At 47.6% G+C, this 26,772-nt stretch overlaps 1 long non-coding RNA gene across 10 annotated transcripts in view; it reads left to right on the forward strand.

The window, feature by feature from the left end:
* LOC128026578 (uncharacterized) overlaps nucleotides 1-25,345 on the forward strand; it is a 44,806-nt gene extending 19,461 nt beyond the window's left edge. For 4 of the 10 annotated variants that reach the window (XR_008186463.1, XR_008186464.1, XR_008186465.1 and 1 more), the window contains 3 exons: nucleotides 14,051-14,559; nucleotides 16,926-17,422; nucleotides 25,069-25,342. This is a non-coding gene — a long non-coding RNA (uncharacterized LOC128026578). Of the gene's footprint in view, nucleotides 1-110; nucleotides 186-4,299; nucleotides 4,419-13,974; nucleotides 14,560-16,925; nucleotides 17,423-22,445; nucleotides 22,827-25,068 lie in introns of those variants that run through there. The other 6 variants (XR_008186458.1, XR_008186467.1, XR_008186466.1 and 3 more) reach the window with 5 other exon arrangements.
* Nucleotides 25,346-26,772: the final 1,427 nt, after the last annotated feature.

The following is a 26,772-nucleotide window of genomic DNA, read 5'->3' on the forward strand; positions in this document are numbered from 1 at the left end:
TTTCACACATTTTCTTCGCCCGCTGTATGATTATCGTAAGTCCGATTGCTTAGAAAAGTCATAGCACACCTCTCCTCAAAATCCCGCACGATTTGACACCTCATTCATGGGTCTGTGACAAAAAATGCGGGAGGAGTAGCGTGCCAAAGTTTTGTCAAGGCGAATAGTAATAGTAACACTAGAAGGTACATTTCCTGAAGAAAATGTGAGTGGTGCTTGCAGTGGCAAAACTCTGCGCCCTGTTGCTAGGTTGTTGCAATGAGGTTGCTATGGTGGTTGCTAAGGTACCCTGGGTGGTTGCTAAGGCGGTTGCTAGGGTCCCCATGATGGTTGCTAAGGTACCCAGGGTGGTTGCTAGGGCCGTTGCTAGGGTACTCAGGGTGGTTGCTAGGGTAATCTGAATGGTTGCTAGGGTGTTGCTATGTGGTTGCTAGGGTACTCGGGGTGGTTGCTAGGGCGGTTGCTAGGGTCCCCATGATGGTTGCTAGGGCCGTTGCTAGGGTACCCAGAATGGTTGCTAGGGTAATCGGGGTGGTTGCTAGGGTGTTGCTATGCGGTTGCTAGGGTACCCGGGGTGGTTGCTAGGCAGTTGCTATGGTATCCTGGGTGGTTGCTATGATGTTACTAGGTGGTTGGTAGTTGTCACAGATGGTCACTATGTAGTTATTATAGAGTTCTTAGCCCATTTGAGCACTTAGCTAATCACTATTAGCATGTAGCTAATCACTGCTAGCATGACTAGCATGTTGGAAGTCCAGTTTGCTAGCACGAGTCAAAAAATCCAACCGCCATGTCTGTACGTTGTTCTGATGCAGAGATATAGGTCGTGCAAAACGGTTGCTAGGGTAATCCGTTTGGTTGCTATGGAATGGCTTGGCAGCTGCCAATGATGATACTCCAAAGGCTGCTTGCCAATTTAAACCAACCCCCATGTCTGTACAATGTTCTGATGCAGAGATATTGGCCTTGAAAAATGGTTGCTAGGGTACTCTGGTTGGTTGCTAGGGAGTGGCCTTGCAGCTGCCAATGATGATACTTCAAAGTCTGCTTGACAATATAAACCAACCCCCATGCTTCTATGTCTTTCAGATGTTAAGATATCTATCTTTGGATTTAGGTTGCTAGGTAGCTCTTAATGGTTGCTAGGGCGTGGCTAGGAAGTCTTGAAGGTGATACGTGATTGGCCGTTTGCTGCTCGAGTCAAAGGAGCCCACCCTCATATTTCTATGACACTTCTATCCAAAGTTATTCATTTGATCTTTTTCAATGGAAGTCTATGGGGCTTGTTGCTATGGTGCTCTATATGGTTGCTAGGGCGTGGCTTGATAGCTTCATAATGATCCTGAGAGTCTGATTGGTTGCTTGATTCAAATGAGCCCACCCCCTTGTCTCTATGACACTGTGATGCCGAGTTATGTTCAATGCAAAATCCCTATGTAATTTCCCATAGTAGGAAAAACACAGTGTTTCATGGGCGATCCCTCACCATAATATGTCTATGGGGCAAATTTGGGGGTCTCTAGCACCCCAGGGGTACAACTTTTACCCCTCTGTGAGGTATGTTCTCGCACAGCCTGATAGCCTCTCCGAATGTGGTGATTTACGTTTTTCTACGAAATTCCCTCTCTGTGCTATAATCCGTCAAAGTTTTCAGTAATGCATTTCCTATGGGACGTTTTTCGGCCATTTTTTCGCCCGCTGTACGAACATCGTACGCCCGATCGCTTATAAAAGTCATAGCACACCTCTCCTCAATAGGCCGCACGATTTGACGCCTGTTTCGTTGGTCTGTGACAAAAACTGCGGGACGAGTTACGCGCCGAAGTTTTGTACGGAAGAAGTAAGAAGAATAATAATAACTAGAATTAAAAGTTAGTGAACTAACTTTGATGTTGGCTTGGCCATCTTGGCCATGGAGCAAAAGAGCCAAAGTACTTGTGTGCCCAACATTGAGTTGCCCCGCTGCAAAATTAATACAAATAATAATGCCATAAAAAAATACACCTGCAACAGTCTTTTTCCATGCTCCCTTGCTGTTTTCTTTTTTTAATAAAAAGCCTGGGCTATGATAACAGCTATGACAGGGTTGTCTAGCTGGATGTGAAATAAGTCATGCCTATTTTTCTCGTGTATGTATTTCACAGTCCTGCCACCGTCACGTTGTGGGCAACGACACACAAGATTACTGAAACAATGCATTTTAAATCAAGGAGATCATAAGGGGTCCAAGCACAATGGTTTGTATAGATGATGCAGTTACACACTGTTTAAAATTGTTTAATTTGTACTGTATGTTCATTCTATTTATTTATTTGTGCTATTTACATAATGTTTACATTTTTTTAAGTTTGTTTATGTTAATTTAAAATAGCACTGCATAGTCTTCACTGTAAGATAAAATACACAATCAAACCAAAATGTATTCAGACACCTTCAACATTTCTCACATAATCACAGTTTATTTGCTGTAGTTTAGAAACTGGTAATAATATATGACAATAACTCAGAACAAATTCATATTGATAATTTCGGATAACTTTGATAAAAAGATATGTAATGGAATCAACCAAAACTTCAGACAGCTGTCAGTATGACAATATTTACACAACTATCAATACTTTGTTGAACAGTTACCAAGCAAGAAATGCTTAATTTGGTTCAGTCTGTGGTGTGAAAAGGTTGCATTAACAATTAAAGAAAGAAACACTTAAGCAAAACATGGGCAGGTCCTTAATTATTATTTTTTTAATCAATTTCACTGGTAGCCTACAGTATTAAGAATTTGTGGGTATAATATTTCACAGATCACTATTTTGCCATACTCACTTACATAAATGAACTAGTGGCCTGCACCCACTAGTAAAACAATTCTATCTGATTATTGGATTGACTTTGGATAAATTCTTGTACTACAAGGTAAATCAGTCAAGAGCAGTGAGTGATTTACTTTCATTTTCATACATTAAAGACTCTGACAGCAGAGCTAGTAAATTAGGCGCGGTCCCTTTAAGAGACAAACGCATCCATTATGATGATACACATCCGATTTTTTTTTGCAACTCTTTACTTTCACTTAAGACATAACCACATACTTATTCGAACACACTTTCCAACACGGGTATTTCGACATATTTTGTATGTATTTGTTGTCGGTACAAAAGCAGGAAGACTTTGAGACGCGTCTCTGCTTGCCCAACACCGCGCTGCTGAATTGAGCTCTTTCGCTTTTCGCTCTTTTTTCTGTTTATTTAAACTGCGATTTGAATTTGTTCGTTCAGGTCCAGGAGGAAGTGAACGTCCTGAACGAGAGCTCGGTTCAGTGTTGACGCGCGGCTCTCTCTCGTGCACACGCGCCATCAGCTGCTCAGTCCAGTTTCCCGCAGTGCGGGGCTGAAGCGCGAGTTTACTGTGACGTTCCGCCTGATGATTCAGTTAGAAACCAGCTAAGACCAGCGTGACAGTGGCCAAAACTACTTTAAAACCATTTAATATATTATTCAAATTGTTTTGTGCCGTTTCGCTGCAGTGTTTTAATGTGAAAGGCTGTAAATGTGTACTACTTCAAGTGTTCAGAGGAATACGTCGCGAGCTCGCTGTGATGTTCAGCCTGATGATTCAGTTAGAAACCAGCTAAGACCAGCGTGACAGTGGCCAAAACTACTTTAAAACCATTTAATATATTATTCTAATTGTTTTGTGCCGTTTCGCTGCAGTGTTTTAATGTGAAAGGCTGTAAATTCTCTGTGGACTTCAAGTGTTCAGAGAAATACATTGCCAGCTCGCGAGCAGTTGGCTGCCGCGAATATATCATGTTATTACTTTAAACAGTTCAGAAACATCTCAATTTAGCTCTTGGTGTGTTCTAACGTGTGGATTGCGTGCAATAGCGTTTTTAAAATGTCTTAAATAGGAATGAATTCGCTTGTTGTCGGCTCCGTGTAGACAGCCTGAGCTGAGCAGCAGTGATTCTTCTCTCGTCTGACTGCTCCCCTCCCCTAAATGTCATTGCAACTGTAGGGGCGCAATTTTTCTCAGACAATGTAAGTCTATGGGTAATGAATTTTTACATTTAAAAATTAATAAAAAAAAAACTTTAAGTCTGATCAGTCTGAAAAGATATAGCACACACCACCGCTCTATCCCGCAGGTGTCTGCCGAGTTTGGGGCTTGTGGCTTTAAAGCCCTAGGAGGAGTAGCGTTCAGAATTTCTGTCAGAAAAATAATAATAAGAAAAAGAAGAAGAAGAAGTTTAAATAGCATAACAGTATGTTGGCTTGTTGCCAAGCCAACATAATAAGTATGTGAGATAATAATAGTGATGCTTTGCCTCCGGCAAGCACCACTAACTAGAAGGTACATTTCCTGAAGAAAATGTGAGTGGTGCTTGCAGTGGCAAAACTCGCCCCTCTGTTGCTAAGGTGTGGTTGCTAGGGTACCCGGGGTGGTTGCTAGGGTGGTTGCTAGGGTCCCTATGATGGTTGCTAGGGCCATTGCTAGGGTACCCAGGGTGGTTGCTAGGGTAATCGGGGTGGTTGCTAGGGTGTTGCTATGTGGTTGCTAGGGTACCCGGGGTGGTTGCTAGGGCGGTTGCTAGGGTCCCCATGATGGTTGCTAGGGCCGTTGCTAGGGTAGTCAGGGTGGTTGCTAGGGTGTTGCTATGTGGTTGCTAGGGTACCCGGGGTGGTTGCTAGGGCGGTTGCTAGGGTCCCCATGATGGTTGCTAGGGCCGTTGCTAGGGTACTCAGGGTGGTTGCTAGGGTAATTGGGGCGGTTGCTAGGGTGTTGCTATGTGGTTGCTAGGGTACCCGGGGTGGTTGCTAGGGCGGTTGCTAGGGTCCCCATGATGGTTGCTAGGGCCGTTGCTAGGGTACTCAGGGTGGTTGCTAGGGTAATTGGGGCGGTTGCTAGGGTGTTGCTATGTGGTTGCTAGGGTACCCAGGGTGGTTGCTAGGCAGTTGCTATGGTAACTGTGGTGGTTGTTATGATGTTACTTGGTGGTTGGTAGTTGTCACAGATGGTCACTATGTAGTTATTATAGAGTTCTTAGCCCATTTGAGCACTTAGCTAATCACTATTAGCATGTAGCTAATCACTGCTAGCATGACTAGCATGTTGGAAGTCCAGTGTGCTAGCATGAGCCAAAAAATCCAACCGCCATGTCTGTACGATGTTCTGATGCAGAGATATAGGTCGTGCAAAACGGTTGCTAGGGTACTTCATTTGGTTGCTATGGAGTGGCTTGGCAGCTGCCAATGGTGATAGTCCAAAGGCTGCTCGCCAATATAAACCAACCCCCATGCATCTACGATGTTCTGATGCAGAGATATAGATCTTGCAAAACGGTTGCTAGGGTACTGTGTTTGGTTGCTAGGGAGTGGCCTGGCAACTGCCAATGATGATACTCCGAAGTCTGCTTGCTAGTATGAATGATAAAAACCAACCCCCTTGCCTTTATGATATTCAGATTTGAAGATATCTCTCTATGCTTTTGGTCGCTAGGGAGGTCCAAATGGTTGCTAGGGCGTGGCTATGAAGTGTTGAAGGTGATTTGTGATTGGCCATTTGCTGCCCCGAGTCAAACGAGCCAACCCTCATGTTTCTATGACACTTCTATCCAAAGTTATTCATTTTATATTTTTCAATGGAAGTCTATGGAGCTTGTTGCTATGGTGCTCTATATGGTTGCTAGGGCGTGGCTTGATAGCTTCATAATGATCATGAGAGTCTGATTGGTTGCCTGATTCAAATGAGCCCACCCCCTTGTCTCTATGACTATGTGATCCATAGTTATGTTCAATGCAAAATCCCTATGTAATTTCCCACAGCAGGAAAAACACATTGTTTCATGGGCGATCCCTCACCATTGGCTTAGAATGGGGCAACTTTGGGGGGCTCTTGCGCCCCAGGGGTGCAACTTGTACCCCATTGCGGGGTATGATCGCGCACAGCCTGATAGCCTCTCCAAATGTGGTGATTCACATGTTTCTGCGAAATTCTCTCTCGGAGCTACGATCCGTCAAAGTTGGCCGTAATGCATTGTCTATGCGATTTTTCGGCCGTTATTTCGCCCGGTGTACGAACATCGTACGCCCGATCGCTTATAAAAGTCATAGCACACCATTCCCGACAAGGCCGCACGATTTGACGCCTGTTTCGTTGGTCTGTGACGAAAACTGCGGGACTAGTTACGCGCCGAAATTTTGGCGGAAGAAGAATAATAAGAACTAGAAAGTACATTTCCTGAAGAAAATGTGAGTGGTGCTTGCAGTGGCAAAACTCGCCCCCTGTTGCTATAGGGTGTTGTAATGAGGTTGCTAGGGTGGTTGCTAGGGTACCCGGGTTGGTTACTATGGTACATGGGATGGTTGCTAGGGCGGTTGCTAGGGTCCCCATGATGGTTGCTAGGGCCGTTGCTAAGGTACCCAGGGTGGTTGCTAGGGTAATCGGGGCGGTTGCTAGGGTGTTGCTATGGGGTTGCTAGGGTACCCGGGGTGGTTGCTAGGGCGGTTGCTAGGGTCCCCATGATGGTTGCTAGGGCCGTTGCTAGGGTACCCAGGGTGGTTGCTAGGGTAATTGGGGTGGTTGCTAGGGTGTTGCTATGTGGTTGCCAGGGTACCCGGGGTGGTTGCTAGGGCGGTTGCTAGGGTCCCCATGATGGTTGCTAGGGTCGTTGCTAAGGTACCCAGGGTGGTTGCTAGGGTAATCGGGATGGTTGCTAGGGTGTTGCTATGTGGTTGCTAGGGTACCCGGGGTGGTTGCTAGGGCGGTTGCTAGGGTCTCCATGATGGTTGCTAGGGCCGTTGCTAAGGTACCCAGGGTGGTTGCTAGGGTAATCGGGGCGGTTGCTAGGGTGTTGCTATGTGGTTGCTAGGGTACCCGGGGTGGTTGCTAGGGCGGTTGCTATGGTAACCTGGGTGGTTGCTAGGCAGTTGCTACGGTACTTGGGGTGGTTGCTAAGGTGTTGCTAGGCGGTTGCTAGGGTGTTTTGGCTGGTTGCTAGGCAGTTGCTATGGTCTCCTGTGTGGTTGCTATGATGTTACTAGGTGGTTGGTAGTTGTCACAGATGGTCACTATGTAGTTATTATAGAGTTCTTAGCCCATTTTAGCACTTAGCTAATCACTATTAGCATGTAGCTAATCACTGCTAGCATGACTAGCATGTTGGAAGTCCAGTGTGTTAGCATGAGTCAAAAAATCCAAACGCCATGTCTGTACGATGTTCTGATGCAGAGATATAGGTCGTGCAAAACGGTTGCTAGGGTACTCCGTTTGGTTGCTATGGAGTGGCTTGGCAGCTGCCAATGGTGATACTCCAAAGGCTGCTCGCCAATATAAACCAACCCCCATGCCTCTACGATGTTCTGATGCAGAGATATAGATCTTGCAAAACGGTTGCTAGGGTACTGTGTTTGGTTGCTAGGGAGTGGCCTGGCAGCTGCCAATGATGATACTCCATTGGTTGCTTGCTAATATAAACCAACCCCCATGCTTCTATGTCTTTCAGATGTTAAGATATCTCTCTTTACTTTGGGTTGCTAGGTAGCTCTTAATGGTTGCTAGGGCGTGGCTAGGTTGTCATGAAGGAGATACATGATTGGCCGTTTGCTTCCCGAGTCAAACGAGCCCACCCTCATGTTTCTATGACACTTCTATCCAAAGTTATTCATTTGATCTTTTTCAGTGGAAGTCTATGGGGCTTGTTGCTATGGCGCTCTATATGGTTGCTAGGGCGTGGCTTGATAACTTCACAGTGATCCTGAGAGACTGATTGGTTGCCTGATTAATATGAGCCCACCCCCTTGTCTCTATGACACTGTAATCCAGAGTTATGTTCAATGCAAAATCCCTATGTAATTTCCCATAGTAGCCCTCCCTATACTTTGTATTAGGGGCAAATTTGGGGGGCTGTTGCGCCCCAGGGGTACAACTTATTCCCCAATGCGGGGTATGTTCTGGCACAGGCTGATAGCCTCTCCAGATGTGGTGATTCACGTGTTTCTGCGAAATTCTCTCTCGGAGCTACGATCCGTCAAAGTTGGCCCCAATGCATTGTCTATGGGATTTTTCGCCCGTTTTTTCGCCCGGTGTACGAACATCGTACGCCCGATCGCTTATAAAAGTCATAGCACACCATTCCCGATTAGGCCGCACGATTTGACGCCTGTTTCGTTGGTCTGTGACAAAAACTGCGGGACTAGTTACGCGCCGAAATTTGTACGGATCTAGAAGAAGAAGAATAATAAGTATGTGAGATAATAATAGTAGTGCCTTGCCTCCGGCAAGCACCACTAACTAGAAGGTACATTTCCTGAAGAAAATGTGAGTGGTGCTTGCAGTGGCAAAACTCGCCCCTCTGTTGCTAGGGTGTTGCAATGAGGTTGCTAGGGTACATGGGGTGGTTGCTAGGGCGGTTGCTAGGGTCCCCATGATGGTTGCTAGGGCCATTGCTAAGGTACCCAGGGTGGTTGCTAGGGTAATCGGGATGGTTGCTAGGGTGTTGCTATGTGGTTGCTAGGGTACCCGGGGTGGTTGCTAGGGCGGTTGCTAGGGTCCCCATGATGGTTTCTAGGGCGGTTGCTAGGCTACCCAGGGTGGTTGCTAGGGTAATTGGGGCGGTTGCTAGGGTGTTGCTATGTGGTTGCTAGGGTACCCGGGGTGGTTGCTAGGGCGGTTGCTAGGGTCCCCATGATGGTTGCTAGGGCCGTTGCTAAGGTACCCAGGGTGGTTGCTAGGGTGTTGCTATGCGGTTGCTAGGGTACCCGGGGTGGTTGCTAGGGCGGTTGCTAGGGTCCCCATGATGGTTGCTAGGGCCGTTGCTAAGGTACCCAGGGTGGTTGCAAGGGTAATCGGGGCGGTTGCTAGGGTGTTGCTATGTGGTTGCTAGGGTACCCGGGGTGGTTGCTAGGGCGGTTGCTATAATAATCTGGGTGGTTGCTAGGCAGTTGCTACGGTACTTGGGGGGGTTGCTAAGGTGTTGCTAGGTGGTTGCTAGGGTGTTTTGGCTGGTTGCTAGGCAGTTACTATGGTCTCCTGGGTGGTTGCTATGATGTTACTAGGTGGTTGGTAGTTGTCACAGATGGTCACTATGTAGTTATTATAGAGTTCTTAGCCCATTTGAGCACTTAGCTAATCACTATTAGCATGTAGCTAATCACTGCTAGCATGACTAGCATGTTGGAAGTCCAGTGTGCTAGCATGAGTCAAAAAATCCAACCGCCATGTCTGTACGATGTTCTGATGCAGAGATATAGGTCGTGCAAAACGGTTGCTAGGGTACTCCATTTGGTTGCTATGGAGTGGCTTGGCAGCTGCCAATGGTGATACTCCAAAGGCTGCTTGTCAATATAAACCAACCCCCATGCCTCTACGATGTTCTGATGCAGAGATATAGATCTTGCAAAACGGTTGCTAGGGTACTGTGTTTGGTTGCTAGGGAGTGGCCTGGCAGCTGCCAATGATGATACTCCATTGGTTGCTTGCTAATATAAACCAACCCCCATGCTTCTATGTCTTTCAGATGTTAAGATATCTATCTTTGGATTTTGGTTGCCAGGTAGCTCTTAATGGTTGCTAGGGCGTGGCTAGGTTGTCATGAAGGAGAAACATGATTGGCCGTTTGCTGCCCGAGTCAAACGAGCCCACCCTCATGTTTCTATGACACTTCTATCCAAAGTTATTCATTTGATCTTTTTCAATGGAAGTCTATGGGGCTTGTTGCTATGGCGCTCTATATGGTTGCTAGGGCGTGGCTTTATAGATTCACAGTGATCCTGAGAGACTGATTGGTTGCCTGATTCAAATGAGCCCACCCCCTTGTCTCTATGACACTGTGATCCTGAGTTATGTTCAATACAAAATCCCTGTATAACTTCCCATAGTAGGAAAAACACACTGTTTCATGGGCGATCCCTCACCATACTATGTCAATGGGGAAACTTTGGGGGTCTCTAGCACCCCAGGGGTACAACTTGTACCCCTCTGCGAGGTATCCTCTCGCACAGCCTGATAGCCCCTCCAAATGTGGTGATTCACATGTTTCTGCGAAATTCTCTCTCGGAGCTACGATCCGTCAAAGTTGGCCGTAATGCGTTGTCTATGCGATTTTTCGGCCGATATTTCGCCCGGTGTACGAACATCGTACGCCCGATCTCTTATAAAAGTCATAGCACGCGTCTCCTCAATAGGCCGCACGATTTGACGCCTCTTTTGCGGGTCTGTGACCAACGGTGCGGGACGAGTTACGCGCCAAACTTTCGGCGGAAGAAGAAGAAGAATAATAATAACTAGAAGGTACATTTCCTGAAGAAAATGTGAGTGGTGCTTGCAGTGGCAAAACTCTGCGCCCTGTTGCTAGGGTGTTGCAATGAGGTTGCTATGGTGGTTACTAGGGTACCCTGGGTGGTTGCTAGGGTCCACATGATGTTTGCTAAGGTACTAAGGGTGGTTGCTAGGGTAATCTGGGTGGTTGCTAGGGTCCCCGTAATGGTTGCTATGGCCGTTGCTAAGGTACCCAGGGTGGTTGCTAGGGTAATCAGGGTGGTTGCTAGGGTGTTGCTATGTGGTTGCTAGGGTACCCGGGGTGGTTGCTAGGGTGTTGCTATGTGGTTGCTAGGGTACCCGGGGTGGTTGCTAGGGCGGTTGCTATGGTAACCTGGGTGGTTGCTAGGCAGTTGCTACGGTACTTGGGGTGGTTGCTAAGGTGTTGCTAGGCGGTTGCTAGGGTGTTTTGGCTGGTTGCTAGGCAGTTGCTATGGTATCCTGGGTGGTTGTTATGATGTTACTAGGTGGTTGGTAGTTGTCACAGATGGTCACTATGTAGTTATTATAGAGTTCTTAGCCCATTTGAGCACTTAGCTAATCACTATTAGCATGTAGCTAATCACTGCTAGCATGACTAGCATGTTGGAAGTCCAGTGTGCTAGCATGAGTCAAAAAATCCAACCGCCATGTCTGTACGATGTTCTGATGCAGAGATATACTTCGTGCAAAACGGTTGCTAGGGTACTCCGTTTGGTTGCTATGGAGTGGCTTGGCAGCTGCCAATGGTGATACTCCAAAGGCTGCTCGCCAATATAAACCAACCCCCATGCCTCTACGATGTTCTGATGCAGAGATATAGATCTTGCAAAACGGTTGCTAGGGTACTGTGTTTGGTTGCTAGGGAGTGGCCTGGCAGCTGCCAATGATGATACTCCAATGGTTGCTTGCTAATATAAAGCAACCCCCATGCTTCTATGTCTTTCAGATGTTAAGATATCTCTCTATACTTTGGGTTGCTAGGTAGCTCTTAATGGTTGCTAGGGCGTGGCTAGGTTGTCTTGAAGGACATACATGATTGGCCGTTTGCTGCCCGAGTCAAACGAGCCCACCCTCATGTTTCTATGACACTTCTATCCAAAGTTATTTATTTGATCTTTTTCAATGGAAGTCTATGGGGCTTGTTGCTATGGTGCTTTATATGGTTGCTAGGGCGTGGCTTGATAGATTCATAATGATCCTGAGAGTCTGATTGGTTGCCTGATTCAAATGAGCCCACCCCCTTGTCTCTATGACTATGTGATCCATAGTTATGTTCAATGCAAAATCCCTATGTAATTTCCCACAGTAGGAAAAACACATTGTTTCATGGGCGATCCCTCACCATTGGCTTAGAATGGGGCAACTTTGGGGGGCTCTTGCGCCCCAGGGGTGCAACTTGTACCCCATTGCGGGGTATGATCGCGCACAGCCTCATAGCCTCTCCAAATGTGGTGATTCACATGTTTCTGCGAATTTCTCTCTCGGAGCTACGATCCGTCAAAGTTGGCCGTAATGCGTTGTCTATGCGATTTTTTGGCCGATATTTCGCCCGGTGTACGAACATCGTACGCCCGATCGCTTATAAAAGTCATAGCACACCATTCCCGATTAGGCCGCACGATTTGACGCCTGTTTCGTTGGTCTGTGACGAAAACTGCGGGACTAGTTACGCGCCGAAATTTTGGCGGAAGAAGAATAATAAGAACTAGAAGGTACATTTCCTGAAGAAAATGTGAGTGGTGCTTGCAGTGGCAAAACTCGCCCCTCTGTTGCTAGGGTGTTGCAATGAGGTTGCTAGGGTACATGGGGTGGTTGCTAGGGCGGTTGCTAGGGTCCCCATGATGGTTGCTAGGGCGGTTGCTAAGGTACCCAGGGTGGTTGCTAGGGTAATCGGGATGGTTGCTCGGGTGTTGCTATGTGGTTGCTAGGGTACCCGGGGTGGTTGCTAAGGCGGTTGCTAGGGTCCCCATGATGGTTGCTAGGGCCGTTGCTAGGGTACTCAGGGTGGTTGCTAGGGTAATCGGGGTGGTTGCTAGGGTGTTGCTATGTGGTTGCTAGGGTACCCGGGGTGGTTGCTAGGGCGGTTGCTAGGGTCCCCGTGATGGTTGCTAGGGCCGTTGCTAAGGTACCCAGGGTGGTTGCTAGGTGATTGGGGCGGTTGCTAGGGTGTTGCTATGTGGTTGCTAGGGTACCCGGGGTGGTTGCTAGGGCGGTTGCTATGGTAACCTGGGTGGTTGCTAGGGCCGTTGCTAAGGTACCCAGGGTGGTTGCTAGGGTAATCGGGGCTGTTGCTAGGGTGTTGCTATGTGGTTGCTAGGGTACCCGGGGTGGTTGCTAGGCAGTTGCTATGGTCTCCTGGGTGGTTGCTATGATGTTACTAGCTGGTTGGTAGTTGTCACAGATGGTCACTATGTAGTTATTATAGAGTTCTTAGCCCATTTGAGCACCTAGCTAATCACTATTAGCATGTAGCTAATCACTGCTAGCATGACTAGCATGTTGGAAGTCCAGTGTGCTAGCATGAGTCAAAAAAATCCAACCGCCATGTCTGTACGATGTTCTGATGCAGAGATATAGGTTGTGCAAAACGGTTGCTAGGGTACTCCGTTTGGTTGCTATGGAGTGGCTTGGCAGCTGCCAATGGTGATACTCCAAAGGCTGCTGGCCAATATAAACCAACCCCCATGCCTCTACGATGTTCTGATGTAGAGATATAGATCTTGCAAAACGGTTGCTAGGGTACTGTGTTTGGTTGCTAGGGAGTGGCCTGGCAGCTGCCAATGATGATACTCCAATGGTTGCTTGCTAATATAAACCAACCCCCATGCTTCTATGTCTTTCAGATGTTAAGATATCTATCTTTGGATTTAGGTTGCTAGGTAGCTCTTAATGGTTGCTAGGGCGTGGCTAGGTTGTCTTGAAGGAGATACATGATTGGCCGTTTGCTGCCCGAGTCAAACGAGCCCACCCTCATGTTTCTATGACACTTCTATCCAAAGTTATTAATTTTATATTTTTCTATGGAAGTCTATGGAGCTTGTTGCTATGGTGCTCTATATGGTTGCTAGGGCGTGGCTTGATAGCTTCATAATGATCACGAGAGTCTGATTGGTTGCCTGATTCAAATGAGCCCACCCCCTTGTCTTTATGACTATGTGATCCATAGTTATGCTCAATGCAATATCCCTATGTAATTTCCCACAGTAGGAAAAATACATTGTTTCATGGGCGATCCCTCACCATTGGCTTAGTATGGGGCAACTTTGGGGGGCTCTTGCGCCCCAGGGGTAAAACTTATACCCCATTGCGGGGTATGATCGCGTCCAGCCTGATAGCCTCTCCAAATGTGGTGATTCGCGTGTTTCTGCGATATTCTCTCTCGGAGCTACGTTCCGTCAAAGTTGGCCGTAATGCATTGTCTATGGGATTTTTCGCCCGTTTTTTCGCCCGGTGTACGAACATCGTACGCCCGATCGCTTATAAAAGTCATAGCACACCATTCCCGAATAGGCCGCACGATTTGACGCCTGTTTCGTTGGTCTGTGACGAAAACTGCGGGACTAGTTACGCGCCGAAATTCTGGCGGAAGAAGAATAATAAGAACTAGAAGGTACATTTCCTGAAGAAAATGTGAGTGGTGCTTGCAGTGGCAAAACTCGCCCTTCTGTTGCTAAGGTGTGGTTGCTAGGGTACCCGGGGTGGTTGCTAGGGTCCCTATGATGGTTGCTAGGGCCGTTGCTAGGGTACCCAGGGTGGTTGCTAGGGTAATCGGGGTGGTTGCTAGGGTGTTGCTATGTGGTTGCTAGGGTACCCGGGGTGGTTGCTAGGGCGGTTGCTAGGGTCCCCATGATGGTTGCTAGGGCCGTTGCTAGGGTACCCAGGTTGGTTGCTAGGGTAATCGGGGTGGTTGCTAGGGTGTTGCTATGTGGTTGCTAGGGTACCCGGGGTGGTTGCTAGGGTGGTTGCTAGGGTCCCCATGATGGTTGCTAGGGCCGTTGCTAGGGTACCCAGGTTGGTTGCTAGGGTAATCGGGGTGGTTGCTAGGGTGTTGCTATGTGGTTGCTAGGGTACCCGGGGTGGTTGCTAGGGCGGTTGCTAGGGTCCCCATGATGGTTGCTAGGGCCGTTGCTAGGGTACCCAGGGTGGTTGCTAGGGTAATCGGGGTGGTTGCTAAGGTGTTGCTAGGCGGTTGCTAGGGTACCCGGGGTGGTTGCTAGGCAGTTGCTATGGTCTCCTGGGTGGTTGCTATGATGTTACTAGGTGGTTGGTAGTTGTCACAGATGGTCACTATGTAGTTATTATAGAGTTCTTAGCCCATTTGAGCACTTAGCTAATCACTATTAGCATGTAGCTAATCACTGCTAGCATGACTAGCATGTTTGAAGTCCAGTGTTCTAGCATGAGTCAAAAAATCCAACCGCCATATCTGTACGATGTTCTGATGCAGAGATATAGGTCATGCAAAACGGTTGCTAGGGTACTCCGTTTGGTTGCTATGGAGTGGCTAGGCAGCTGCCAATGGTGATACTCCAAAGGCTGCTCGCCAATATAAACCAACCCCCATGCCTCTACGATGTTCTGATGCAGAGATATAGATCTTGCAAAATGGTTGCTAGGGTACTGTGTTTGGTTGCTAGGGAGTGGCCTGGCAGCTGCCAATGATGATACTCCAATGGTTGCTTGCTAATATAAACCAACCCCCATGCTTCTATGTCTTCCAGATGTTAAGATATCTCTCTATACTTTGGGTTGCTAGGTAGCTCTTAATGGTTGCTAGGGCGTGGCTAGGTTGTCTTGAAGGAGATACATGATTGGCCGTTTGCTGCCCGAGTCAAACGAGCCCACCCTCATGTTTCTATGACACTTCTATCCAACGTTATTCATTTTATATTTTTCAATGGAAGTCTATGGAGCTTGTTGCTATGGTGCTCTATATGGTTGCTAGGGCGTGGCTTGATAGCTTCATAATGATCATGAGAGTTTGATTGGTTGCCTGATTCAAATGAGCCCACCCCCTTGTCTCTATGACACTGTGATGCAGAGTTATGTTCAATGCAAAATCCCTATGTAATTTCCCATAGTAGGAAAAGCACAGTGTTTCATGGGCGATCCCTCACCATACTATGTCAATGGGGCAACTTTGGGGGTCTCTAGCACCCCAGGGGTACAACTTGTACCCCTCTTTGAGGTATCCTCTCGCACAGCCTGATAGCCTCTCCAAATGTGGTGATTTACGTGTTTCTACGAAATTCCCTCTCTGCGCTACGATCCGTCAAAGTTGGCCACAATGCATTTCCTATGGGACGTTTTTCGGCCGTATTTCGCCCGCTGTACGAACATCGTACGCCCGATCGCTTATAAAAGTCATAGCACACCATTCCCGAATAGGCCGCATGATTTGACGCCTGTTTCGTTGGTCTGTGACAAAAACTGCGGGACTAGTTACGCGCCGAAATTTTGTCCGGAAGAAAAATAAGAATAATAAGTATGTGAGATAATAATAGTGATGCCTTGCCTCCGGCAAGCACCACTAATAATAAGTATGTGAGATAATAATAGTGATGCTTTGCCTACGGCAAGCACCACTAACTAGAAAGTACATTTCCTGAAGAAAATGTGAGTGGTGCTTGCAGTGGCAAAACTCGGCGCCCTGTTGCTAAGGTGTGGTTGCTAGGGTGGTTGCTAGGGTCCCTATGATGGTTGCTAGGGCTGTTGCTATGGTACCCGGGGTGGTTGCTAGGGTAATCGAGGTGGTTGCTAGGGTGTTGCTATGTGGTTGCTATGGTACCCGAGGTGGTTGCTAGGGTCCCCATGATGGTTGCTAGGGCGGTTGCTAGGGTCCCCGTAATGGTTGCTAGGGCCGTTGCTAAGGTACACAGGGTGGTTGCTAGGGTAATCGGGTAGGTTGCTAGGTTGTTGCTATGTGGTTGCTAGGGTACCCGGGGTGGTTGCTAGGGCGGTTGCTAGGGTCCCCATGATGGTTGCTAGGGCCGTTGCTAAGGTACCCAGAGTGGTTGCTAGGGAAATCGGGATGGTTGCTAGGGTGTTGCTATGTGGTTGCTAGGGTACCCGGGGTGGTTGCTAGGGCGGTTGCTAGGGTCCCCATGATGGTTTCTAGGGCGGTTGCTAGGCTACCCAGGGTGGTTGCTAGGGTAATTGGGGCGGTTGCTAGGGTGTTGCTATGTGGTTGCTAGGGTACCCGGGGTGGTTGCTAGGGCGGTTGCTAGGGTCCCCATGATGGTTGCTAGGGCCGTTGCTAAGGTACCCAGGGTGGTTGCTAGGGTAATCGGGGTGGTTGCTAGGGTGTTGCTATGCGGTTGCTAGGGTACCCGGGGTGGTTGCTAGGGCGGTTGCTAGGGTCCCCATGATGGTTGCTAGGGCCGTTGCTAAGGTACCCAGGGTGGTTGCTAGGGTAATCGGGGCGGTTGCTAGGGTGTTGCTATGTGGTTGCTAGGGTACCCGGGGTGGTTGCTAGGGCGGTTGCTATAATAATCTGGGTGGTTGCTAGGCAGTTGCTACGGTACTTGGGGGGGTTGCTAAGGTGTTGCTAGGTGGTTGCTAGGGTGTTTTGGCTGGTTGCTAGGCAGTTACTATGGTCTCCTGGGTGGTTGCTATGATGTTACTAGGTGGTTGGTAGTTGTCACAGATGGTCACTATGTAGTTATTATAGAGTTCTTAGCCCATTTGAGCACTTAGCTAATCACTATTAGCATGTAGCTAATCACTGCTAGCATGACTAGCATGTTGGAAGTCCAGTGTGCTAGCATGAGTCAAAAAATCCAACCGCCATGTCTGTACGATGTTCTGATGCAGAGATATAGGTCGTGCAAAACGGTTGCTAGGGTACTCCATTTGGTTGCTATGGAGTGGCTTGGCAGCTGCCAATGGTGATACTCCAAAGGCTGCTCGTCAATATAAACCAACCCCCATGCCTCTACGATGTTCTGATGCAGAGATATAGATCTTGCAAAACGGTTGCTAGGGTACTGTGTTTGGTTGCTAGGGAGTGGCCTGGCAGCTGCCAATGATGATACTCCATTGGTTGCTTGCTAATATAAACCAACCCCCATGCTTCTATGTCTTTCAGATGTTAAGATATCTATCTTTGGATTTTGGTTGCCAGGTAGCTCTTAATGGTTGCTAGGGCGTGGCTAGGTTGTCATGAAGGAGAAACATGATTGGCCGTTTGCTGCCCGAGTCAAACGAGCCCACCCTCATGTTTCTATGACACTTCTATCCAAAGTTATTCATTTGATCTTTTTCAATGGAAGTCTATGGGGCTTGTTGCTATGGCGCTCTATATGGTTGCTAGGGCGTGGCTTGATAGATTCACAGTGATCCTGAGAGACTGATTGGTTGCCTGATTCAAATGAGCCCACCCCCTTGTCTCTATGACACTGTGATCCTGAGTTATGTTCAATACAAAATCCCTGTATAACTTCCCATAGTAGGAAAAACACACTGTTTCATGGGCGATCCCTCACCATACTATGTCAATGGGGAAACTTTGGGGGTCTCTAGCACCCCAGGGGTACAACTTGTACCCCTCTGCGAGGTATCCTCTCGCACAGCCTGATAGCCCCTCCAAATGTGGTGATTCACATGTTTCTGCGAAATTCTCTCTCGGAGCTACGATCCGTCAAAGTTGGCCGTAATGCGTTGTCTATGCGATTTTTCGGCCGATATTTCGCCCGGTGTACGAACATCGTACGCCCGATCTCTTATAAAAGTCATAGCACGCGTCTCCTCAATAGGCCGCACGATTTGACGCCTCTTTTGCGGGTCTGTGACCAACGGTGCGGGACGAGTTACGCGCCAAACTTTCGGCGGAAGAAGAAGAAGAATAATAATAATAAGCACGGAGCATAGTAATAGTGATGCTTTGCCTATGGCAAGCACCACTAATAATAAGAACTAGAATGTACATTTCCTGAAGAAAATGTGAGTGGTGCTTGCAGTGGCAAAACTCTGCGCCCTGTAGCCACCCATGATGCCTGTATGATGTTATGGAGCGATGATATAAGTACTTTATATTGCTATATGGTTGCTAGGGTACTCTAAATGGTTGCTATGGTGTGGCTGTATAGTATATGGGGTGATATTTAAAGACTATTTGCCAGACTGAATCCAAAAAACCCTAGCAAGTGTTTCTATATAGTTATTTTGCTGAGATACAGCTATTAAATGTGGTTAAACAGTTGCTAGGGTGCTAAAATTGGTTGCTAGGGCGTGGCTATGAAGTAGTTATATCACTACCTATGGACTGCTTGATAGGCCGAGTCAAAAGAGCCCACTTCCAAGCCTCTATGTCTCTCTAAACCAAAGATATGATGTCAGATAATTTTTCCAATGTTAAGTCTATGGGATATTTTTACCCATTTCTTTCGCCCGCTGTACGATTATCGTACGTCTGATTGCTTAGAAAAGTCATAGCACACTTCTCTTCAATAACCTACACGTTTTGACATGTCATTCATGGGACTGCGACAAAAAATGCAGGAGGAGTAGCGCGCCAAAGTTTTGTCAAGGCGAATAGTAATAGTAACACTAGAAAGTACATTTCCTGAAGAAAATGTGAGTGGTGCTTGCAGTGGCAAAACTCGCCCCCTGTTGCTATAGGGTGTTGTAATGAGGTTGCTAGGGTGGTTGCTAGGGTACCCGGGTTGGTTACTATGGTACATGGGATGGTTGCTAGGGCGGTTGCTAGGGTCCCCATGATGGTTGCTAGGGCCGTTGCTAAGGTACCCAGGGTGGTTGCTAGGGTAATCGGGGCGGTTGCTAGGGTGTTGCTATGGGGTTGCTAGGGTCCCCATGATGGTTGCTAGGGCGGTTGCTAGGGTCCCCGTAATGGTTGCTAGGGCCGTTGCTAAGGTACACAGGGTGGTTGCTAGGGTAATCGGGTAGGTTGCTAGGTTGTTGCTATGTGGTTGCTAGGGTACCCGGGGTGGTTGCTAGGGCGGTTGCTAGGGTCCCCATGATGGTTGCTAGGGCCGTTGCTAAGGTACCCAGAGTGGTTGCTAGGGAAATCGGGGTGGTTGCTAGGGTGTTGCTATGTGGTTGCTAGGGTACCCGGGGTGGTTGCTAGGGCGGTTGCTAGGGTCCCCATGATGGTTGCTAGGGCCGTTGCTAGGGTACCCAGGGTGGTTGCTAGGGTAATCGGGGCGGTTGCTAGGGTGTTGCTATGTGGTTGCTAGGGTACCCGGGGTGGTTGCTAGGGCGGTTGCTAGGGTCCCCATGATGGTTGCTAGGGCCGTTGCTAGGGTACCCAGGGTGGTTGCTAGGGTAATCGGGGTGGTTGCTAGGGTGTTGCTATGTGGTTGCTAGGGTACCCGGGGTGGTTGCTAGGACGGTTGCTATGGTAACCTGGGTGGTTGCTAGGCAGTTGCTACGGTACTTGGGGTGGTTGCTAAGGTGTTGCTAGGCGGTTGCTAGGGTGTTTTGGCTGGTTGCTAGGCAGTTGCTATGGTCTCCTGGGTGGTTGCTATGATGTTACTAGGTGGTTGGTAGTTGTCACAGATGGTCACTATGTAGTTATTATAGAGTTCTTAGCCCATTTGAGCACTTAGCTAATCACTATTAGCATGCAGCTAATCACTGCTAGCATGACTAGCATGTTGGAAGTCCAGTTTGCTAGCACGAGTCAAAAAATCCAACCGCCATGTCTGTACGATGTTCTGATGCAGAGATATAGGTCGTGCAAAACGGTTGCTAGGGTAATCCGTTTGGTTGCTATGGAATGGCTTGGCAGCTGCCAATGATGATACTCCAAAGGCTACTTGCCAATTTAAACCAACCCCCATGTCTGTACAATGTTCTGATGCAGAGATATTGGCCTTGAAAAATGGTTGCTAGGGTACTCTGGTTGGTTGCTAGGGAGTGGCCTTGCAGCTGCCAATGATGATACTTCAAAGTCTGCTTGACAATATAAACCAACCCCCATGCTTCTATGTCTTTCAGATGTTAAGATATCTATCTTTGGATTTAGGTTGCTAGGTAGCTCTTAATGGTTGCTAGGGCGTGGCTAGGAAGTCTTGAAGGTGATACGTGATTGGCCGTTTGCTGCTCGAGTCAAAGGAGCCCACCCTCATATTTCTATGACACTTCTATCCAAAGTTATTCATTTGATCTTTTTCAATGGAAGTCTATGGGGCTTGTTGCTATGGTGCTCTATATGGTTGCTAGGGCGTGGCTTGATAGCTTCATAATGATCCTGAGAGTCTGATTGGTTGCTTGATTCAAATGAGCCCACCCCCTTGTCTCTATGACACTGTGATGCCGAGTTATGTTCAATACAATATCCCTATGTAATTTCCCATAGTAGGAAAAACACAGTGTTTCATGGGCGATCCCTCACCATAATATGTCTATGGGGCAAATTTGGGGGTCTCTAGCACCCCAGGGGTACAACTTTTACCCCTCTGTGAGGTATGTTCTCGCACAGCCTGATAGCCTCTCCGAATGTGGTGATTTACGTTTTTCTACGAAATTCCCTCTCTGTGCTATAATCCGTCAAAGTTTTCAGTAATGCATTTCCTATGGGACGTTTTTCGGCCATTTTTTCGCCCGCTGTACGAACATCGTACGCCCGATCGCTTATAAAAGTCATAGCACACCTCTCCTCAATAGGCCGCACGATTTGACGCCTGTTTCGTTGGTCTGTGACAAAAACTGCGGGACGAGTTACGCGCCGAAGTTTTGTACGGAAGAAGTAAGAAGAAGAATAATAAGTATGTGAGATAATAATAGTGATGCTTTGCCTATGGCAAGCACCACTAATAATAAGTATGTGAGATAATAATAGTGATGCCTTGCCTCCGGCAAGCACCACTAACTAGAAAGTACATTTCCTGAAGAAAATGTGAGTGGTGCTTGCAGTGGCAAAACTCGCCCCCTGTTGCTATAGGGTGTTGTAATGAGGTTGCTAGGGTGGTTGCTAGGGTACCCGGGTTGGTTACTATGGTACATGGGATGGTTGCTAGGGCGGTTGCTAGGGTCCCCATGATGGTTGCTAGGGCCGTTGCTAAGGTACCCAGGGTGGTTGCTAGGGTAATCGGGGCGGTTGCTAGGGTGTTGCTATGGGGTTGCTAGGGTACCCGGGGTGGTTGCTAGGGCGGTTGCTAGGGTCCCCATGATGGTTGCTAGGGCCGTTGCTAGGGTACCCAGGGTGGTTGCTAGGGTAATTGGGGTGGTTGCTAGGGTGTTGCTATGTGGTTGCCAGGGTACCCGGGGTGGTTGCTAGGGCGGTTGCTAGGGTCCCCATGATGGTTGCTAGGGTCGTTGCTAAGGTACCCAGGGTGGTTGCTAGGGTAATCGGGATGGTTGCTAGGGTGTTGCTATGTGGTTGCTAGGGTACCCGGGGTGGTTGCTAGGGCGGTTGCTAGGGTCTCCATGATGGTTGCTAGGGCCGTTGCTAAGGTACCCAGGGTGGTTGCTAGGGTAATCGGGGCGGTTGCTAGGGTGTTGCTATGTGGTTGCTAGGGTACCCGGGGTGGTTGCTAGGGCGGTTGCTATGGTAACCTGGGTGGTTGCTAGGCAGTTGCTACGGTACTTGGGGTGGTTGCTAAGGTGTTGCTAGGCGGTTGCTAGGGTGTTTTGGCTGGTTGCTAGGCAGTTGCTATGGTCTCCTGTGTGGTTGCTATGATGTTACTAGGTGGTTGGTAGTTGTCACAGATGGTCACTATGTAGTTATTATAGAGTTCTTAGCCCATTTTAGCACTTAGCTAATCACTATTAGCATGTAGCTAATCACTGCTAGCATGACTAGCATGTTGGAAGTCCAGTGTGTTAGCATGAGTCAAAAAATCCAAACGCCATGTCTGTACGATGTTCTGATGCAGAGATATAGGTCGTGCAAAACGGTTGCTAGGGTACTCCGTTTGGTTGCTATGGAGTGGCTTGGCAGCTGCCAATGGTGATACTCCAAAGGCTGCTCGCCAATATAAACCAACCCCCATGCCTCTACGATGTTCTGATGCAGAGATATAGATCTTGCAAAACGGTTGCTAGGGTACTGTGTTTGGTTGCTAGGGAGTGGCCTGGCAGCTGCCAATGATGATACTCCATTGGTTGCTTGCTAATATAAACCAACCCCCATGCTTCTATGTCTTTCAGATGTTAAGATATCTCTCTTTACTTTGGGTTGCTAGGTAGCTCTTAATGGTTGCTAGGGCGTGGCTAGGTTGTCATGAAGGAGATACATGATTGGCCGTTTGCTTCCCGAGTCAAACGAGCCCACCCTCATGTTTCTATGACACTTCTATCCAAAGTTATTCATTTGATCTTTTTCAGTGGAAGTCTATGGGGCTTGTTGCTATGGCGCTCTATATGGTTGCTAGGGCGTGGCTTGATAACTTCACAGTGATCCTGAGAGACTGATTGGTTGCCTGATTAATATGAGCCCACCCCCTTGTCTCTATGACACTGTAATCCAGAGTTATGTTCAATGCAAAATCCCTATGTAATTTCCCATAGTAGCCCTCCCTATACTTTGTATTAGGGGCAAATTTGGGGGGCTGTTGCGCCCCAGGGGTACAACTTATTCCCCAATGCGGGGTATGTTCTGGCACAGGCTGATAGCCTCTCCAGATGTGGTGATTCACGTGTTTCTGCGAAATTCTCTCTCGGAGCTACGATCCGTCAAAGTTGGCCCCAATGCATTGTCTATGGGATTTTTCGCCCGTTTTTTCGCCCGGTGTACGAACATCGTACGCCCGATCGCTTATAAAAGTCATAGCACACCATTCCCGATTAGGCCGCACGATTTGACGCCTGTTTCGTTGGTCTGTGACAAAAACTGCGGGACTAGTTACGCGCCGAAATTTGTACGGATCTAGAAGAAGAAGAATAATAAGTATGTGAGATAATAATAGTAGTGCCTTGCCTCCGGCAAGCACCACTAATAAGTATGTGAGATAATAATAGTAGTGCCTTGCCTCCGGCAAGCACCACTAATAAGTATGTGAGATAATAATAGTGATGCCTTGCCTCCGGCAAGCACCACTAATAAGTATGTGAGATAATAATAGTGATGCTTTGCCTCCGGCAAGCACCACTAATAATAAGTATGTGAGATAGTAATAGTGATGCTTTGCCTCCGGCAAGCACCACTAATAATAATAAGTATGTGAGATAGTAATAGTGATGCTTTGCCTCCGGCAAGCACCACTAATAATAATAAGTATGTGAGATAGTAATAGTGATGCCTTGCCTCCGGCAAGCACCACTAACTAGAAGGTACATTTCCTGAAGAAAATGTGAGTGGTGCTTGCAGTGGCAAAACTCGCCCCTTTGTTGCTAAGGTGTAGTTGGTAGGACCATTGTTAAGGTACACTTGGTTGCTATGGTGGTTGCTAGGGTCCCCATGATGGTTGCTAGGGCTGTTGCTAGGGTACCCAGGATGGTTGCTAGGGTAATCGGGGTGGTTGCTAGGGTGTTGCTATGCGGTTGCTAGGGTACCCGGGGTGGTTGCTAGGGTGGTTGCTAGGGTCCCCATGATGGTTGCTAGGGCCGTTGCTAAGGTACCCAGGGTGGTTGCTAGGGTAATTGGGGCGGTTGCTAGGGTGTTGCTATGCGGTTGCTAGGGTACCCGGGGTGGTTGCTAGGGTGGTTGCTAGGGTCCCCATGATGGTTGCTAGGGCCGTTGCTAAGGTACCCAGGGTGGTTGCTAGGGTAATTGGGGCGGTTGCTAGGGTGTTGCTATGTGGTTGCTAGGGTACCCGGGGTGGTTGCTAGGGCGGTTGCTAGGGTCCCCATGATGGTTGCTAGGGCGGTTGCTAGGCTACCCAGGGTGGTTGCTAGGGTAATCGGGGCGGTTGCTAGGGTGTTGCTATGTGGTTGCTAGGGTACCCGGGGCGGTTGCTAGGGCGGTTGCTAGGGTCCCCATGATGGTTGCTAGGGCCGTTGCTAAGGTACCCAGGGTGGTTGCTAGGGTAATCGGGGTGGTTGCTAGGGTGTTGCTATGCGGTTGCTAGGGTTCCCGGGGTGGTTGCTAGGGTGGTTGCTAGGGTCCCCATGATGGTTGCTAGGGCCGTTGCTAAGGAACCCAGGGTGGTTGCTAGGGTAATCGGGGCGGTTGCTAGGGTGTTGCTATGTGGTTGCTAGGGTACCCGGGGTGGTTGCTAGGGCGGTTGCTATGGTAACCTGGGTGGTTGCTAGGCAGTTGCTACGGTACTTGGGGGGGTTGCTAAGGTGTTGCTAGGCGGTTGCTAGGGTGTTTTGGCTGGTTGCTAGGCAGTTGCTATGGTCTCCTGGGTGGTTGCTATGATGTTACTAGGTAGTTGGTAGTTGTCACAGATGGTCACTATGTAGTTATTATAGAGTTCTTAGCCCATTTGAGCACTTAGCTAATCACTATTAGCATGTAGCTAATCACTGCTAGCATGACTAGCATGTTGGAAGTCCAGTGTGCTAGCATGAGTCAAAAAATCCAACCGCCATGTCTGTACGATGTTCTGATGCAGAGATATAGGTCGTGCAAAACGGTTGCTAGGGTACTCCATTTGGTTGCTATGGAGTGGCTTGGCAACTGCCAATGGTGATACTACAAAGGCTGCTCGTCAATATAAACCAACCCCCATGCCTCTACGATGTTCTGATGCAGAGATATAGATCTTGCAAAACGGTTGCTAGGGTACTGTGTTTGGTTGCTAGGGAGTGGCCTGGCAGCTGCCAATGATGATACTCCATTGGTTGCTTGCTAATATAAACCAACCCCCATGCTTCTATGTCTTTCAGATGTCAAGATATCTATCTTTGGATTTTGGTTGCTAGGTAGCTCTTAATGGTTGCTAGGGCGTGGCTAGGTTGTCATGAAGGAGATACATGATTGGCCGTTTGCTGCCCGAGTCAAACGAGCCCACCCTCATGTTTCTATGACACTTCTATCCAAAGTTATTCATTTGATCTTTTTCAATGGAAGTCTATGGGGCTTGTTGCTATGGCGCTCTATATGGTTGCTAGGGCGTGGCTTGATAGATTCACAGTGATCCTGAGAGACTGATTGGTTGCCTGATTCAAATGAGCCCATCCCCTTGTCTCTATGACACTGTGATCCAGAGTTATGTTCAATACAAAATCCCTTTGTAATGTCCCATAGCAGGAAAAGTCCTCCCTATACTTTGTATTAGGGGCAATTTTGGGGGGCTCTTGTGCCCCAGGGGTACAACTTATACCCCACTGCGGGGTATGTTCTCGCACAGCCTTATAGCCTCTCCAAATGTGGAGATTCACGTGTTTCTGCGAAATTCTCTCTCGGAGCTACGATCCGTCAAAGTTGGCCGCAATGCATTGTCTATGCGATTTTTCGCCCGTTTTTTCGCCCGGTGTACGAACATCGTACACCCGATCGCTTATAAAAGTCATAGCACACCATTCCCGATTAGGCCGCACGATTTGACGCCTGTTTCGTTGGTCTGTGACAAAAACTGGGGTCCCCATGATGGTTGCTAGGGCCGTTGTGATCCTGAGAGACTGATTGGTTGCCTGATTCAAATGAGCCCACCCCCTTGTCTCTATGACACTGTGATCCAGAGTTATGTTCAATACAAAATCCCTATGTAATTTCCCATAGTTGGAAAAGCCCTCCCTATAGTTTGTATTGGGGGCTAATTTGGGGGGCTCTTGCGCCCCAGGGGTACAACTATATATATACATACTGTATATTATACACGTGTGTTGTGTTTATATATATATAAACACAACACACATATATATGTTTCTGTGTGTGTGTGTGTACAAGTAACATCTTACCTCAAATCACGTTTCGGCAATTCTTCTTCAACACAAAACTGTGAAAAATGTTGATATAATGTTATTTATACAAATACATTTAACAAAAACATAAATACTTCACACTACATTTCAAGTTTTTTTTCTCAAGCTGGCCTGTCGACAAAACACACATCTCACATACAACATAAGCTAGTCTAATAGTCAAACCTGCATATTAGGAGACTTGCTGATATTATAACGTCTACTTTGTTTCTTTATTCTTTATCCACTGAATTATAATTAACATCACTCATTTACATCGCTGTATCAAATATGTTTTCGAGATCGCTCGCGTGACACATCTGTCAATCATGTCACACATTACTTACCCACCAAGTCTCTTCCAATCACGAACATATAGCGTTTCAGTTAGATACACAACATACAGCTCATAAACTAACGATTATGAAAGAATGTCATTCCTGTGTCACATTCATGACACTTAGGCATTTTTCGATAAAGAATGATGCATTTACATGACAAATGCCACGATTTAGCAATGAGCTTTAGATAAAAACGCTATGAATAACATTTCTCACGTGTTTTGCACATACACTGCACATGCTACATCATGTTGTCTTAATGATGCACTTTCAACATTTATGTACAAAATACAGCCACAAAACATTCTAACCCACAGTAAACAATTAAGACTGACTTAAAAATACCACGGATTAGTAATATTAATAGACAGATGATTAAGAT

The sequence above is a fragment of the Carassius gibelio genome, chromosome A13 (genome assembly GCF_023724105.1).
Source record: "Carassius gibelio isolate Cgi1373 ecotype wild population from Czech Republic chromosome A13, carGib1.2-hapl.c, whole genome shotgun sequence".
NCBI classification, from domain to species: domain Eukaryota; kingdom Metazoa; phylum Chordata; class Actinopteri; order Cypriniformes; family Cyprinidae; genus Carassius; species Carassius gibelio.